The sequence below is a fragment of the Artemia franciscana genome, chromosome 20 (assembly GCF_032884065.1).
Source record: "Artemia franciscana chromosome 20, ASM3288406v1, whole genome shotgun sequence".
Lineage (NCBI taxonomy): Eukaryota > Metazoa > Arthropoda > Branchiopoda > Anostraca > Artemiidae > Artemia > Artemia franciscana.
In genome coordinates, this window is record NC_088882.1 from 13,371,732 (window position 1) to 13,384,190 (window position 12,459).

Genomic DNA, 12,459 nt, shown 5'->3' on the forward strand with positions numbered 1-12,459 from the left:
AGAGGGGAGGGGGGGCTAGTTGCCCTACACCAATTTTTGACTCTTAAAAGGGAACTAGAACTATACATTTAAAATCAAATGAGCTTCTCTAGAGTTAAAAGAACCACACCCTCCACAAGAATCTTGTATGCTCCCGGGGTATAACTGGAAACCCTGCACCCCTGACTCTGGGGGTTGTAAAAACCCTAAAGGCCATGCTATCTCATTTTTGGACTGCTTTTGAACAAATGGCATCTCAAAATTTTGATTAGATGTGCTATGGGAATTAATGGAAGCGGGGAGAGGGGCTTGCTGCACTTCAATCACTTTAAACTAATAAAAATGGCTCCAGTTCTTTCAATTTTCAATCTAAAGAGCCTTTTTCCAACTTTCTACGACAACAAATATTAAATTCTTTTAAATATTAAATTTTAAAATATTAAAATTTCTATCAGATGCATTTCGGGAAAATAGGAGGTTTGGGGGGAGGGGTATGCGGCTCTCGATCACTCTCAACCTTAAAAAGACACTAGAACCTCTGATTACCAATTCAATGAGCCCCTTCCAAAGTTTATACGATCAAACTTTCTATATAATACCTTAAGAAAAAGGGCTTTGGGTGGGGGGTTAGTTGCCCTCTAATAACTTTTGACTCTTAATAAGGGCACTAGAATTTCGATTTACAATCGAATGACCCCCACCCCCCACAGAATATTATACAAATATCTCTCCCATACAAACCTTATATGCCCCTGGGGTTATAATTATTTACAAGACTTGCCTCCGGGTTCTGGGGGATGTGTTTTTTGGCGGATGGGGGATGGAGTTTAGATGCATGATCTTTGGTCTATTTTGAGCAAAATGGCTATACAAAAAATTTGATCAGACGTATTTGTCGAAAAGAGGGTAGGGGGGATAGTTGCCATCGGATCACTTTTGACACTTTCGACGAAATTATATTTTCCAATATTTAATCATTTGATTCCCCTCCGAAGTTTATAAGACCACCTCTTCCATAAAAAAAACTCTATACGCCCCCAGGGCATATGTTACAGCCCTTCCCCCGGAATCGGGGGAGAGGTGTATGTTGGTTCCGAAGTTTTTTATCTGGTCATTGATCCATTTCAAACAAACTGGCTATCTCAAAATTTTATCGGATGCATTTGGAGAAAAGAGAGTGTGTGTGGGGGATAGATGCCCTCCGATTACTTTTGAATCACAGAAAAATAAATATAACTTTCAATATCCAATCAAATAAGCCACTTCTGAAGCATATACGACCATCCATTACATAAAAACTTATATGCCCTGGGGCATAACTTAAGACGCTTGCCCTAGGGCTTCGGGTTGTTGTTGCGACCCCAGAGTTTCATTATCTGACTTTTGAACTAGTTTCCCTCCGATCTTTTTTACTCTTGAAAAGTGAACTAGAGTTTTTAATTTCCAATAAAATGAGCACCCTCTGAAGTTTATCCGGTCACCCCATCCCTATGAACCAGATATGCCTCCAGGGCATACATTACAACGCCTGTCCCCGAACCTTGGGGGGTTGTGTCGACCGTGGAGTTTTAGTATCTGATATTGAACTATTTTTAACAAAATGGTTATCACAAAATTTTTGTCGGATGCATTTAAGGAAAAACCCGTGGGGTAGGGGGTAGTTTCCCTCTCATCACTTTTGACCCTTAAAAAGGGCACTAGAACTTCTTATTTCCGATTGAGTGAGCCCCCCTCCGAAGTTTATACGACCACTTGTTCCATATGAAGTGCCTCTGAAAAAAAAAAAATAATAAAACATTGAAGCCTTGTGGCTTGGAGGGGGAGGGGGCTGGTTACCCTCGAATCTTTCTTACTCTTAAAGTGAACTAAAAAGTGATCTAGAGCTTTCAATTTCCAATCAAATGAGCGCTTTCTGAAGTTTATACAAGCATATCTTCCATAAGAACCATATAAGCCCCCAGGCATAACTTACAACGCTTGCCCCGGGCCCTGGGAGGTTTTCCCGATACTGGAGTTTTATTATATGATCTTTGAACTACTTTTTAACAAAATGGCTATGTCCAAATCGTCATCTGATGCATTTTGGGGGAAAAGGGCATGGGGGGTAGTTGCCCTCCGATCTCTTTTGACTCTTAAAAAGTAAACTAAAACTTTAAATTTAAGGTCAAGTGAACCCTACCGAAGTTTATATGAGCGTCCCTTCCATTAGAACCATACATGTCCCCACGGTATAATTTACAACGCTTGTCTCTCCGGCCCTGGGGGGATGTGTTAACACCTGAGTTTTGTTATCTTACTTTTGAACTATTTTTAACAAAATGACTATCTAGAAATTTTTTATCGGATGTATGTGGAAAAAAGGGCGCGGGGAGGGGGGCTAGTTAACCTCCGATCACTTTTGACTCTTAAAAAGGGAACTAGAACTTCCGATTTGAACTTCCGAATGAGCCCCCTCCGAAGCCTATACGACCACCTCTTCCATATGAAGTGCACCTGGAAATTTTTTGTATAAAGCATTGGAGTCGTATGGCGCGGGGGGGACTGTTTGCCCCAGGATATCTTTGACTCTTAGAAAATTAACTAGAACTTCCAGTTTCCAATCAAATAAGTCATCTCTGTAGTTATATGAGCATCCCTTCCAAAAGAACCATATATGCCTCCAGCGCACAACTTGTGACGCCAGCTCCTGAGCCCTGGGGATTTGTGCCGACCCCGAAGCATTTGTCATCTGGCCATCGAACTATTTCTAACAAAATGGCTAGCTCAAAATTTTATCGGACGGGGTTGGGGAAAAGGGCGTTGACTCATAAAAAAGTGATCTAGAGCTTTCAATTTCCAATCAAATGACCCCTATCTGAAGTTGTACGAGAATCCCTTCCATAAGAGCCATATAAGCTCCCAGGGCATAATTTACAATGCCTGCCCCCGGGGCCCCGGGGGGTCGTGTCGACAAGGAAGTTATTGTTATCTGACGAGCTATTTTTAACAAAATGGCTGTCTCAAAATCTTTAACTGATGCATTTGGGACAAAAGGGTGACGGGGGGCCTATTGCCATCCGATCAATTTTGTCTCTTGAAAAGAGCACTAGATCTTCCAATTTCTAATCAAATGACCCCCTTCCAAAATTTAATAATAAATCGTTGGATAGCGTTGCCTCTGATCTCATTTCTTCCCTTTTGTTAACCACACTCAAACCACAGACGAATTTTACTTTCCAAGCTAAATATTCCTAGAAAGTCTGTCTTCTTTCTACTACCAAAGTAGTGAACGTAAAAAGCATCAAATTTAGTCAAAATATAGATTATGCTACTGACTTGAAATCTTGGAGTTTGAGTCAGCAGTAAATTTGGAGCTATTTATTGTTTAGTCTAAAAATCGTTAAAAAAAGTTGTAATAGGCAGGGTTGTGTCAGTTTCATAATGGCTCCTGAAATTACGTAGCCTAGATTTAAATATTAATGATTTTCTGTAAGGTACTTAGAGGTGATAAGGGCTACAGAACCACTCCCCAAATAATAAATATAAATTTCCCCAATATAGGAATATATATATATATATATATATATATATATATATATATATATATATATATATATATATATATATATATATATATATATATATATATATATATATATATATATATATATATATATATTTAGTTACGTAATGGTCATATAGCACTTAATTTAACTTTACTGAAATAAATTAGCTAGAATAAACATTCACTAAAAGTTAATATTCTCTAAAAAATAAAAATAATGTTTAAAATCATTCACTAGAACTGATTGCATCCCTTCCAAAGGGCTACAGCACACATAGGTTGCTCTTATTACTTGAGAAGGAAACACCTGAAATACTATTGAAACAATAGTTTCTTAGATAGTTTATATCCATCAGGAGCTGACTTCATGAGGGTTTTTCCCCCATCAAAGTCAACCTTTAGCTATACGTTAAACTGAGGTATAAAGACAGCAATTAAACTACGCAAAGGACTAGAGACATATCTGGCACTCGATGTGCCTAGTACCACGAAGTTAGCATGCTCTAAGAAAACCTAGTTCCTGTATTAAATTAAAAAAACATGTTTTTTCAACTGAAATTAAGATGCAACATAAAAGCTTAAAACGAACGATAAATATTACGTATATGAGGGCGACTGTCCCCTCTTCAATACCTCGCTCTTTAAGCTAAACTTTTTTTTTCCAAAAAATCCTCTTATTGTTCCAATAAAACGCCCCTTGTGTTTCAGGAGTCGTTCTTAAGGAATCGGGACAAAAAGTCAAACTTTAGAGTAAGAAGTGAGGCATTGAAGAGGGTGCAACCCCCTGATACATGTAATGATTTCTGTTCATTTTAAGTTTCGATGTCCCTTACTTTCAGTTGAAATTTTCTATTTTATTTAATCTTTGATAATTTTTAAATGATGCCGGAAAATCCGACTCCCCCTCCACGGAAAATTCCTTTCCTCAAGGAAAATCCCTCGATGGAAAGTTCTTCACACGTAAAATACCCCATCGCCAGGATAATTCCCTCCAGAACTTTCTAGTCTACCTGAAAATTTCCCAGGAAAATTTTCCTAGCACACTTTCATTTGAAAAATACTTTGGTTCCGATTGTTTTTAAAGCCATCCCGCAAATTCCCTCCCCTATGGAAAATTTTTCCCGTAAGTACCCCCTCCCCTCTAGTACAAAGTTGCTTCTACAGAAATTTCCTCTAGAGAATTTTTCCGCGGAAAACTTGGCTAAAGAGAATTTCTCCCGTTTAAATTCCTCCCCCTACGGAAAGATACTTTGGACAATTCGAACCCGGTAAACATTTCCCCTGAACAATTTCCCTAACATATCCAAAAGTAAAATTGAGTCTGCAAAGAGAAAACAAGATATATAAAAAAAAATTCATTCAGGAATTCTGACAAATCCCCCCTGTGTAAAATTTCCCCTGGAAAGCTCACCCCCTGAAGCTTTCCTGCCTACAGAAAATTCTGTCCTTAGAAAATCCCCGGCAGAAAATTCACCCCCCCCCGTAAAATGTCTGCATACTTCTTGACAACAAATACTGTACATAAGCAAATTTCATGACCTACAGACCTTTCTCCAGGGGTGAGGGGTCGTGTTATCCTCGAAGGCTTAGTTACTGGGCCTTTGAACTATGTTGAGCAACATCGTTGTCTCAAAATTTGATCGGGCAGCCTTTGTGAAAAAGCAGCATGGGAGGGGGGAATGGCTAATTTCCCAACAATCTTTTAGTCACAAGGGTACTAAAGCTTTTAATTTCAGTTTGAATGAGCCCTCTCTCGATATTTTAGGACCATTGATTCAATGCGATCACCCCTGGGAAAAACAAACAAACAAAAAAAAAAATGACACGCATCTGTGATTATTCTTCTGGCAAACAAAAAATTCCACATTTTTGCAGATTAGACCTTGAAACTTTTATAATATTGTTCTCTAATATGCTAAATCTGATGGTGTGATTTTCATTGTGATTTCTTGACTTTTAGTGGGTTTTCCTCCTCTTTTTCGGACATCCAGCAAAATTTTTCTGGCACATAAATTTTGATGGATAATATTAAACTCAATGAATCTTATATATTTGGAATCAGCATTATAAACCGATTCTCTTGGTGAACCTATTAATATCAAATTCCAGCTTTTAGAGTTATGGCTACCATTGACCTATGTTGCTCCTTACAATTCGTTACCACGAACTATGTGATATCACAGCTAGAATCGAGTAAATTTCGTGCCAATATTTATCTTCCACTGCCAGGTCTAGTGGATATTGACTATTCACCCCCGCACCTCACCCCTCACCCCCCAGTAAATTTATAGACCTGTCACTCTCCAGCGTCTTCCTAGGATCAAACCATGGGGGCGTATTATAGAGTTAAAAGTAGCACCGTCAATCTGAAGGTAGGCTACTCTTGTTATACATGACGTAATGAACAAATCACGATATTCATGTTAGATTTCAAAACGTGAGAAAATAACTGGTTTAACATAAGATATGCTTTTATCTCTTGTCTTTTACATGGTTACAATGCTTATATCGCTTACACAATCTAAATACACTGAAACAATCATATAGTATCCTAAGATAATAGATCTTGGGACATTTATCTCGCAGTGGGTAGATACTGTAAGGGTCATCAAATAGTATATATGATTTTTATTCTATCTTTGGGATTTATAACAGCTGCTGATATGAAGGTTGAATACTATATGGTTAAGAAACGTAATTCAAAGGACCACTTATCAGGGAGCAAAGTGGCGTTTACGGTGGCATTATTGCATCCAATATCTCAGTTCATTGATAATATGGACAATAATATGACAGCCGAAGACTTCAAAACCGAAGGATTTGTTAGTTAAACAGTCTATGGTAATGGCCAGTAAGAAACGACTAATCCTCATCAGTAGTAAGTGACAACAAAAAGTAAGACGACAAAGAGCAGAAGCGGCTTCAAACGAAAATAGCGACGATACTTCGATAAAGTAGCGACGATACTTCAATACTTCGTATTGAAGGAGTTGCCGTATAAACTTTGAAAGGAGCTAATTCAATTGAAAATTGAAAGTTCCAGTGCCATTTTTGTCCTGGTTGAACTTCGTTGAAGTAAGGATGTTTAAAAAAAAAAGTTTTAACATTATTAGTTTTAATTTTCGCATTTTGATGTAAGTTTATTTATATATACATTTTTTTTCTCTCTTTCTAGTATTGTGCTGAAGACGGCCCTTGGACATAGGGCCGAAATATTCACAGAATTGATTTCCACTGTCTTGAATAAGATTTCCCCTGTTGTTTCAACTTTGTATTTGTTTAGAAGCGGCTTTACAGATCTTGTTGATTAGTCAAATGATTAATAGTTATAATCGGTTAGCAAATAAAACAGTTCGTGGTAACAACTGTAGTAAGGAGCGACCCGGCTCAATAGTAACAAAAAAAACGAAATTTTGATACCAATAGTTACATCAAGAGAATTGAATTTTAATGCTGATCAAAAGTTACGAGCCTGAGAAATTTTGCGATTTTTTGGGGTTGGGGGAGGATTGGTTGAGGGGAGGGGGTTATTTGGGGGGAAAATGACCCCCCAAATAAAAACCAATGAAATTTAATTTGAATTTAAATACAAAACAAATTTTTATTGAAAAAAAAAACAATGAAAAAATAAATATGAAAAAATTTTTCAACTGAAAGCAAGGAGCAGCATTAAAACTTAAAACGAACAGAAATTATTACGCATATAGGGTTCACCTCCTCTTAATACCTCGTTCTTTACTCTAAAGTATTTTTAGTAATTTCAACTATTTATTCTACGGCCTTTGTGATTCAGGGGTCATTCTTAAAGAATTGGGACAAAATTTGAGCTTTAGTGTAAAGTCCGAGTTACTGACGAGGGGGGCGAACCCCCTCATATACGTAATAAAAACATACGAATATAGAAGATAATTCAAAGTTTTGTATATTTTTTACTAATAAAAACGTAAGTAAAAAATTAAAAGTTCTAGTTGCCTTTTTAAGTAACCAAAAAATTGGAGGGCAACTAGGCCTCCTCCTCCGCTCCTTTTCTCTCAAAATCATTCCGATCAAAACTATGAGAAAGCGATTTAGCCAAAAAAACAAAACAATTAACATGCAAATTTCGTTTCAATTATTCATGTGCGGAGAGCCAAAATCAAAACATGCTTTGATTCAAACACGTTCAGAAATAAAATAAAAAAGAAGTTTTTTTAACTGTAAGTAAGGAGCGACATTAAAACTTAAAACGAACATAAATTATTCCGTATATGAAAGGGGCTGTTCCCTCCTCAACGCACCACTCTTTACACTAAAGTTTTTTCTGTTTTAAAAAGTAGAGTTGAGAGAAAAAGTCAAACTTTAGCGTAAAGGGGGGGTGCTCTGTGTAGTTTCTGTGTAAACGGCAAGTGAATACATTAAGCAATGCATTATTAGAAAGTGAGTTTTGACGAATATACATCAACAGAATGACAGCTCTAATTTGATTCCAAATTTGCAAAATTAATAAAGTTTAAAGTTACTAAGCATAACGCAACTTCCTTTATCATAGGCAGTGCTAAAATAGTGGAGTGGGCAAAATGTATCAATATTATTTTTGTCGTTTTTTGTCGTTGTTTGTTTCTAACTAAGGCACTTCGTATTGAAGGAGTTGACGTATAAACTTTGAAAGGAGCTAATTCAATCGAAAATTAAAGTTCCAGCGCAATTTTTGAAAGTCAAAAACGATTGGAGGGCAACCAGCATCAACCACGCCCTTCATTTCCTTAAACACATCCTATCAAAATTGTGAGATAGCCATTTTGTTCAGAACAGTTGAAAGGTGAAGTAATTGTATCTTTCGGGATGTCACCTCTCCCCCTCAAACACAACCTCTTGGGCAAGCAATGTAAGTTAGGCAATGTAGACCTTTACTTCCCAAAAAGATAGAGGGCATTCAGGGGAGCCTTTCAGAGAATGCATAGGGTATTGAAATAAATCAAAACACGGTATGTGCATACGGATTGGCAAAGGTCGTAACTCAGGAATGACTGAGTATACTAATTTGAAACTTTCAGGAAAAGAGGAGGGAGATATACACTACAGGATACACTGAGGGAGATACACTACAACTACTACCACTACTAATATTACCACTATTACTACTGCTATCACTGCTACTACTACCACTACTACCACTAAAAATGCTGCTTCTGTAGCGAGTAATATAAAGAATGACGATATTGAAATCAGTATCTGAGGAAATGTTGAGGGGAAAGTTGAATTAAACCAGAACATACAAATTGTCAAAAGGGCATATAAGTAATATTTTTGGAACGACTTGATAAAACTTCAAGATAAAACTTCCGGGGATCAATGGGGGATGTTCAACTGAACAAAAGGCAATATTTACATGCTATTAGTACTGCTGTTACTACTGTTACAACTACTAGTAATACATCACTATTACCTATACTACTGCTTCTACTACTACCACTGTTACTATAATACTAGTGCTAGTAAGGATAAGCGCATGAAGGGGAGAATTTGAGAGAATATTGAGGGAAATTTTAACTAAATCTAAACACACCATATGCAGGCAGATTGTCAAAAATGCGTATCTCGGGTTCTAAGTTATGCCCCCGGGACACTTAAGGTTCTTATGGAAAGAGTGGTCGCTTAGACTTTGGATGAGCCTCATTTGATTTCAGATTGAAGCTTTTTGTTCTCTTTTTAAAATTTGAAAGTGAAACAACGGCTAATAGCCCCCCCCCCCAAGTCCTATTGTCCCCAAATGCATGCAATAAAAATTTTGAGATAGCCATTTTGTTCCAAATAGTCCAAATGTCATAAATATAACCCCCCTGAGCACGAGGTTAAGCCCTTTTTAAGATTAAAAAGTGATTGGAGGGGAAATATCCTACCTCCACACTTCCTGTTTTCCCCCAATGCATCTGATCAAAATTTGTCGACACAACCCTACAGAGCCCAGGGAAAAGAGTTGTAAGCCATGATCCGGGGGTATATAATTTTCTAATGGAAGGGGTGGCCGTATAGCTTTGTAGGAGGCTTATTTGATTGGAAATTCAATGACCATGAATTTCACAGTAAAGAGTCATCGGAGGGAATATAAGGTTTTATGGAGGTGTGGTCATATAAACTTTCGAATAGGCTCATTTGATTGGAAATCGTAAGTTTTATTCCCTTTTTTAAGAATCAAAAGTGGTCAAGGTTCAAGGTTCTGAGTGGTCAAGTGGTCAAGGTATCTGACAGATTAATGAAGGCCCGCTTTGGACACAAGCATGGCAAAATGACTGTCATCGTATACTATGCCCCGACCAACGATTCTGATGATGCGACTAAGGAGGATTTCTACTCTGCTTTGTCCAGATGCCTTGCAACAGTACCCCCCCCCATGATATAACTGTTCTCCTTGGCGACTTTAATGCGACAGTGCGCGATGATGTGGGTTTATGGCGTGGCACAGTTGGTCCTGTATCCCCCGACCCACTTAACGACAATGGGATCCGCTTACTTGAACTGTGCCGATCTCACGACCTTTACATTGCAAACACCTACTTCCAACGCAAAACTATTCATCAGTACACGTGGTATAGTAATGATGGTCGTACAAAGAAGATGATTGACTACGTCATTATTCCAAACGCTGGAGATCATTGGTGAAGAACTGCAGAACTTACAGATCAGCAGAGCTTGGAAACGCAGACCATAGGCTTCTGTGTGCCGATCCTCGGCTCCGCCTCCATGCACAACGATCGAAAAGAAAACCCGTCGGTGCAGATATTGAGAAACTAAAGGAACCAGATACTCGCCGGAAGTACAGTATCGAGATATCGAATCGCTTCGAGGCCCTTGGCTCACTTAATAGCAGCGAAGATCTCTGGAAGCATTTTAAATTGCAGACCAGTGAAGCAGCACAACTAGTGCTTGGCAAGAGGAGTTATCCAAAGAAATCGTGGCTAGCTAATGAAACACTGCAAGTCATAGAGCAAAGACGGAAGGCAAGACTTCTTGGGGACATGACCACATATCAGAGGCTCAAGGGAGTGCGGAATAGACTCATTCACCGGGATAGAACTTAGTTTGTTGCAAGGAAAGCCGATGAAATTGAGCTAGCTGCAAAAAAGAAAGACATGGGCAGTCTATTCAAGCATCTCCGAGACCTCACTGAAAACAAAACTCCCACCTTGGGTCCCGTCCTGTCCAGGGATGGTGCACTTGCCTCTGACGAAGGGTCTTGTCTTGAGCGGTGGAAGGACCACTTCTGTTCGCTCCTCAACAATACTGGTCCATCTGCGCCTCCTAATGATAATCCCAGCCAACCTTGCAGTCAAAGACCTGGAACAGATGTTCCTCCAGATGAACCTTTCAGCCCCTCAGAAATTGGACATGCAGTAAAAAGACTCAAGAATAATAAAGCTGCTGGTATCTGTGGCTTAAACTCAGAGCTGCTAAAATATGGAGGTCCTGCAATACTCCTGTTTCTACACACCCTGTTCTCTACAATCTGGGAAACAGAGATAATTCCCAAGGATTGGCGGAAGGGTGTCATCATCCCCTTATGGAAGAGAAAAGGCTCGAGAAGCGACTGCTCCAACTACCGGGGAATAACCCTACTGTCAGTCCCTGGCAAACTGTTTTCAATGGTCTTGCTGGATCGATGTCGGAGCATCATTCGAAAAATCTGGCGACCGGAGCAAGCTGGTTTTATGTCGGATCGTTCAACCATCGAGCAGATTTTCACGATTCGACAAATAGTAGAGAAGACCACAGAGTTCCGACAGAAAGCATTTATTGCCTTCGTTGACTTCCGTGCTGCATTTGACTCAGTCGATCGAAAAGCTCTTTGGCGGATTCTAGAGTTGACTGGCCTACCAGAGAAATATTGCAGACTTCTCAAGGCGCTGCACCATGGGACGGAGAGCTGTGTACAAGTTAATGGTCGGCGCAGCTCGACTGGGGTGCGCCAAAGATGTGCAGTGGCCCCAGAGCTGTTCAATGTCATCATAGATTACGTTATGACAAAAACCACCTCACGCCTCAGCTTTGGGCTCAAATTCGGAGATCCTACCATCACAAATGTCGATTTTGCCAATGACTTGGCCATTCTGGCGGACTCCATGGAGCAGCTGCTGGAAGCGCTTCGAATTCTGCGAGAAGAGGCTGCCAAATTAGGACTGCATATAAACTGGAACAAAACTAAAATTATGGCCATAGACCCGTCTTCTCCTGCTGTTAACTCTCCAGTTAGCCTGGACAGCACCACTAGCATCGAGGTTGTTAAAGACTTCACCTACCTGGGCTCCGTAATTTCTTCAAATGGCTCACTTCTCCCCGAGCTGCAGGCGAGATTATCTAAAGCGTCTTCTGTCATGGGTAGACTGAATCGTCACCTCTGGCGAAAACCAAATATCAGTCGCACAACGAAACTGCGGATCTTCAACGCTCTAGTCGGCTCTGTGATGCTTTACGGAGCTGAGACATGGCAAGCATCAGCTGCAACCCTCAAGAAAATAGACGTATTTCATGCGAAGAGCCTGAGGAGGATTGAGGGCCTACGATGGTCCGACTTCTTCAGCAATGAAAAGCTTCTGCAGCTCACAAAGCAGTCTTGGTTTTCGACTTAAGCAGCCGGGCGAGCCTTACGATAGTTTGGGCATCTGCTTCGAATGCCACCACATCTACCCGCAAAGATGATCTATGACTTCGACCCTATCAAAGTTGGTTGGAAGCGACCTCGCGGCCGATCGAAGAAACGTTGGTCCGACAGCCTGTCCGAGTTCTTGGCGATGGCAAACATCAGACAGGGTGAAGAGCAAATACTCGCCATGGACCGAAGTGGGTGGAGGAGGCAGACGTCACTCTCTACGCCGAGAAGTGCCCGAAAGGAGACTTAAGTCAAGTCAGGTAAAAGTAGCCTCCCCTCCACAATTTTTTTTTAATTTTAATAAAAATGCCAC

At 39.7% G+C, this 12,459-nt stretch overlaps 1 long non-coding RNA gene across 1 annotated transcript in view; it reads left to right on the forward strand.

The window, feature by feature from the left end:
- The window catches only part of LOC136039785 (uncharacterized), a 131,216-nt gene that overhangs the window by 56,568 nt on the left and 62,189 nt on the right, over positions 1-12,459 (forward strand). The gene's annotated exons all lie outside the window — the stretch shown is intronic.